The sequence below is a fragment of the Chionomys nivalis genome, chromosome 21 (assembly GCF_950005125.1).
Source record: "Chionomys nivalis chromosome 21, mChiNiv1.1, whole genome shotgun sequence".
Taxonomy (NCBI): domain Eukaryota; kingdom Metazoa; phylum Chordata; class Mammalia; order Rodentia; family Cricetidae; genus Chionomys; species Chionomys nivalis.
The window spans coordinates 45,200,292-45,206,487 of NC_080106.1; positions in this window are offsets into that span (position 1 = coordinate 45,200,292).

A 6,196-nucleotide genomic window follows, 5' to 3' on the forward strand; every position below is an offset into this window, starting at 1 on the left:
GGCTTGAGACAGGGTTTGTTTGTGTAGTCCTAGCTGTCCTGGAACTCGCTCTATAGAGCAGGCTGGCCCTGAACTCACAGAGATCCCCCTGCCTCTGCCTCCTAAGCGCTGGGATTAAAGGCGTGCGCCACCACTCGACTCATGATCCCTATCGTCAACGTATAGGAGGCTGAGGCAGTGTGAGATCTGTCTCAAAAAAATCAAAATAACCGAATAAACAAGTAAATAATTGGCATGTTGGGAAAGGCTATTACATATAATTAGGCTGGGTTTTAGTCACACAGCAAGCATTTACAGAATGTCTGATACTGGAATACAATAGAGGGAGGGCAGACTTGATGCTGTCTTCATCTACTCTGGAAAGAAAAAAAAATATAGCTAATTAACTAGCAAATGTCTATAATTTAGTTGATAAATGGTGTGGAAGAAAAATAAATAAATCTTCTGGCATATAACGGAGAATTTACCCTTCAAGAGAGGAGGGGTGGGTTGAGAATGACTGCTCTCAGCTAAAGACTTTGCAGTGAACTCTCAGGAGAGGCAGGAGCAGCCTGGCCTGCGGAGACAATAGATCCTGTAGGTCTCCAGGTCCTTGGGCTGCCAGGAGCTTTGAGAGAACTGAGTAGACTCCATAACAAAGTGAGCGAGAGCAGCGTTAGCACGGTGAGATTGTAGAGAGAGAGTGTTAGCACGGTGAGATTGTAGAGAGAGCAGCGTTAGCACGGTGAGATTGTAGAGAGAGAGCGTTAGCATGGTGAGATTGTAGAGGCGCCCAGATAGCCAACTGCAGATCCTTGCCCGGTGGGTTTTTTTGTTTGTTTGTTTGTTTGTTTTTCGAGACAGGGTTTCTCTGTGGTTTTTGGAGCCTGTCCTGGAACTAGCTCTTGTAGACCAGGTTGGTCTCGAACTCACAGAGATCCGCCTGCCTCTGCCTCCTGAGTGCTGGGATTAAAGGCTGGGGCCACCACGGCCCAGCCTCCGGTGGGGGTTTTTTAGTTTTGTCTTGAACTGCTCAGGTGAATCCAGGCTAGCTTCACCATGGATGGCCTTGAACTTTTGACCCTCCTGCTTCCATCTCCTCGAGGCTGGATTACTAGTGAGCACCACCAAGCCCAGGTTGGGAATCTTTTTGAGTCTAGACCTTTTCCTTAAAGTATATGACTGTGCCATCACTCGATAACCCAGTGAACTCAGAGCTACTGCACCCCTCTCTCTTGATCTGCACCACTCCTCCTTATTTCTACTTTCACCCTGTACCATCTTTCTCTCTTCTCCAGGCTTTCCGGGCCATGGATGCTCTGATTTCCTGTAGTCCGTCCGACATCCCCTTCCTTCTTCAGCCTCAGGTCTCTGCTCCATGATCGGCTTTGACAGCATGCTCACACTTCACAAGGATCCAGTCCTAAGCAGAACCCAGCTGAACTGTTTTCTGCACCCAAGCAACCAAGTCCCAACCAGATGAGTAACAACACTCTAGAAAGTTTAGTGAGTGGCCTCAGGTCCACCTCTAGCTCTTAGATCTTTCTGTGATGAGACCTATAGTTTATACAGTACAGAGAGTCCTTTGAAAGAAAAAGTGCAGGCAGAGTGTTTATTAGTATGCACGAAGCCCGCTGAATTTGATCCCCGGAACCACACAAAACCCAGACAGAGAAACACACCTGTTATGTAGCACTTGGGAGATAGGCGCAGGAAGATCAGAGGTTCAAGGTCATGGCCTGGATTGCATGAGACCCTGTCAAATAAAGAAAGAAAGAAGAAAATATATCTTATATTATAATAGTATTTATACTATTAGTATGGTGTGTACTTATAATGAAGAAATAAGACACCAAAAAAATGACTGCAGCCTTCTTTCTAAGGTTTGCAGGTGACATCTAGACCCGTTTTATGTATAAACTTGCTGCTTACAATGTGGCATCCCCTCTCAATAAGGACAATCTCCCCTTTCCTCCAGGAAGGGGGACAGGACAGGCCTTGTGCAAAAGCCTCATCAGCTTCACAGACATCTCCTGGTGTCCCAGCACATTGAGGCCGTTATAACGAAATACGCCACACTGGACATCTGTAAGCTATACAACTCTACATCTTAGAGAGCAAGAAACCATGATCACAGTTCCAGCTGGTTTGGGTTCCTCATAGAAAGTGCCTTCTGTGTCTCCGTGAGCTAACAAAGAGGCCAAGCTCCCCCAGGCCCCTTTGATAAAACACTAATGCATGGCCTGACGGCCTTGCCTGTCATCCTGGTGCTTAGCTTTCGGCATGTGCACGAGAGAGACAAACATGCAAACCTCAGCACCCACAACCCCACTTTTCCTCTTGCTTGATCTGGGTGGTTTATTTGCCTGTTCTCTGTAGTTCTGTCTGTCTCTGTCTCTCTATCCCCTCTTTTCCCTCTCTCAATTCACCATTGATTGAGCCCAGGGTTTTGTGCAGGATAGGCAAGCGCTTTATCATTGAGGTGCACACCATCTCCCAACTTTTCTCTTCTCTTTCTTTTTTAAAAAGTGTGTGTGTGTGTGCATGTATGTGTGTGTGTGTATGTGTGTGTGTTGGTTTAAATGAGAAATGTGTCCATCGTCTTAGGCATTTGAATACATGGTCCTCAGTTAGTGGCACTGTTTGAGAAGATTTGGGGGTGTGGCCTTGCTGCAGGAAGTATGTCACTGGAGGCAGGCTTTAAGATTAAATCCTCTTAGCCAAAACAATCCTGTACAATAAAATAACTTCATGAGGCATTACAATCCCTGACTTCAAACTCTACTAAAGAGCTACAGTACTGAAAACAGCCTGGTATTGGCATAAGAACAGACAGGAGGACCAAGAGAACCAAATAGAAGACCCAGATATTAATCCACACACCTCCGAATACCTGATTTTTGACAAAGAAGCCAAAAATATCAAATGGAAAGAAAGAAAGCATATTTAACAAATGGTGCAGGAATAACTAGATATCAACGTGTAAAAGAATGAAAATAGATCCATATCTATTACCATGCACAAAACTCAAGTCCAAATGGATCAAAGACCTCAACATAAAGCCAGCCACACTGAACCTCATAAAAGAGAAAGTACATTTGAATGCATTGGCACAGGAGACCATTTCCTAAATATAACTCCAGTAGCATATACACTGAGAGAAACAATTAATAAATGGGACCTCCTGAAACTGAAAAGCTTCTGTAAAGCAAAGGACACAGTCAACAAGATAAAATGACAACCTACAAAATGGGAAAAGATCTTCACTAACTCCACATCAGACAGAGGTCTGATCTCCAAAATATACAAAGAACTCAAGAAATTGGTCATCAAAAGAACAAATAATCCAATAAAAAATGGAGTACAGACCTAATCAGAGACCTCTCAACAGAGGAACCTAAAATGGCTGAAAGACACTGAAGGAAATGCTCAACATCCTTAGTCATCAGAGAAATGCAAAAGATTCCATCTTACACCTGTAAGAATGATCAAGATCAAAAACACAGATGACATCTTATGCTGGAGAGGTTGTAGGGAAAAGGGAACACTCCTGCATTGCTGGTGGGCGTGCAAACTGGTACAACCCCTTTGGATATCAGTGTGGCGATTTCTCAGAAAATTAGGAAACAAACTTCCTCAAGACCCAGTAATACCACTTTTGGGTATATAGCCAAAGGATGCTCAATCGTGCCACTGAAAGACCCCCATATTTGAAAGACCCCCCATACTTGAAAGACCCCTCTGCCCACATACTATGTTAAATTTTGCTGAAAATTTAGCTGGGCCCCCGGGCTCAGCTGATGCTAAAACTGGATATCTATGGGTTGCAAACTCACTGACTAGGCTAAGGAGAAGGATACTCCACACCCCAAGACATCCTATCTAAATTGCCAACTTGCTACAGAGTGTTTTATCTGTCTTTAAAAGGGTTTTTTGGGGAAATTCGAGAACAGACATGGGGCCATTCCCAGGAGGAGCTAAGCCCACCAATTTGAGAGCCAATGAAATGCTTGTACTATACTACCCTCTTATGTAATCATTTCCCCTATAAATATGGCTGTTTGAATTTGCCCAGGGTGGGCAGTTGGCATAAGCTACTGTTGCACCCTCAGGTGCCTGTGTAATCATTAAAGATACCTCTTGCTGATTGCATCTGTTGGCCTGAATTATTGAGACTGGGGGATTTCTCCCATCGCCCTTGAAAACGAGGGTCTTTCACCACAAGGACATGTCTTTAACTATGTTCATAGCAGCTTTGTTTGTCATAGCCAGAACCTGGAAACAACCTGAATGCCCCTCAATCGAAGAAGTGGTACATTTACATGATGGAGTACTATACAGCAGAAAAAATAATGATAACTTGAATTTTGCAGGCAAATGGATGGAGCTAAAAAACATTATTTTGAGTGAGGTAACCCAGACACAGAAAGACAATTGTCACGTGTACTCACTCATAGGTGGTTGGCTTTTAAACATAAAGCAAAGACAGCCAGCCTACAAACCCCAATCCCAGAGAACCTAGACAGCAACGAGGACCCTAAGAGAGACATATATAGTTCTAATCTACACGGGAAGTGTAAAAAGACAAGATCTCCTGAGTAAATTGGGAGCACGGGGACCTTGGGAGAGAGTTGAAGGCGAACGGGGAGGCATGGAGGGGAGCAGAGAAAAATGTAGACCTCAATAAAATAAAAAAAGAGAAAATATTAAATCCTCTAGCCACTCTCACCCTGCTTTCTGCTCTGAGCTTGCTCTCCTGCTAATCCTCCACTGTACCATCATGAACTTAATATCGTGGAAGTTATAAATCAGAAAAAATTCTTCCTTCTATAAATTTCCTTCATTTTGAGTGTTTGTCATAGCAACAAAAAAGGCTCTGTAGCTCAGGCTGGCCTCCGATTCTGAGAGAGCTGCCTGCCTCTGCCTCCCTAGTGCTGGGACTAAAGTACACCACTACATCCAGCAAAAAGGGCATTCTTGAAATAAGATTTATACATAGTGAGAAAACAATCTTTTCAACAAGGAAATAAAATATTGCTTGCATTGTGAATATTTCAAATAAAAGTATTATGGGATATGATAAGTTTTTATAATACTTTAGTTATTTGAAATATTCCCAAAACAAGCAATGTTTTATTTCCATGTTGAAAAACATGGTAAGTTCCTGTTAAAATAACCAATATCAAAGACACTGATGACAGCTTATGATGGAGAGGATGTGGAGTAAGGGCAACAAACACTCCTCCAGGGCTGGTGGGGGTGCAAACTTGTATGGTCGCTTTGGAAATCGGTATGACGATTTCTCAGAAAATTAGGAAACAGTCTACCTCAAGACCCAGCAATACCACTGTTGGGTATATACCCAAAGGATGTTCAATCCATATCAAAAGGACATGTGCTCAGCTATGTTGTTCATAATAGCCAGAACCTGGAAACAGCCTAGATGCCCATCAACAGAAGAATGGATAAAGAAAATGTGGTATTTACATAATGGAGTACTTCTCGACAGTAAAAAATATCTTGAGATTTGCAGGCAAATGGATGGATCTAGAAAAAAGCATATTGAGTGAGGTAACCCACATCCAGAAAGACAAATATAATATGTACTCACTCATAAGTGGCTCTTAGAGATAAAGCAAAGAAAAGCCAACCTACAGTCCACAGCCCCAGAGAACCTAAATAACAAAGAGGACTCTAAGAGAGACATGCACGGAACTACATAGGAAGGAGAAAAAGACAAGATCTCCTGAGTAAATTGGGAGAGTGGAGGAAGGGAGGGGAGCAGAGAAAAAAAAATGTATAGCACAATTTAAAAAAAGAAAGAAAATTAAAAATAGGATAGGTTTAAATGCATACTATGTCACTGGCTGACTTGTCTACTTTTACTTCTAATATTTCATATTTTAGGTCCCCAACTGGGACAAATGAGGTCGTCTTTGGAAACATAAAAAGAATCTTCTGTGATTATCACATGAAAGAAATTACAGCACCACGCTGCAGTCATTAGCCGCCGTAAAAACTCCACCCTGAGCTTAAGCTACATTGTCCTTGTTTTGGATAGGAAATAGTATTCTGTGCAGTCAAAAATGTGTTATTGGGTCCTGTTTTCTTTTAACCTGGATGTTATTAAAATGGCTGCTTCAGATCAATGCTGTCAAAGTAAACACTGCTCAGGTAACCAAAGTGACCGAGAAATAGAGCAGGTGACAGTTTCTCA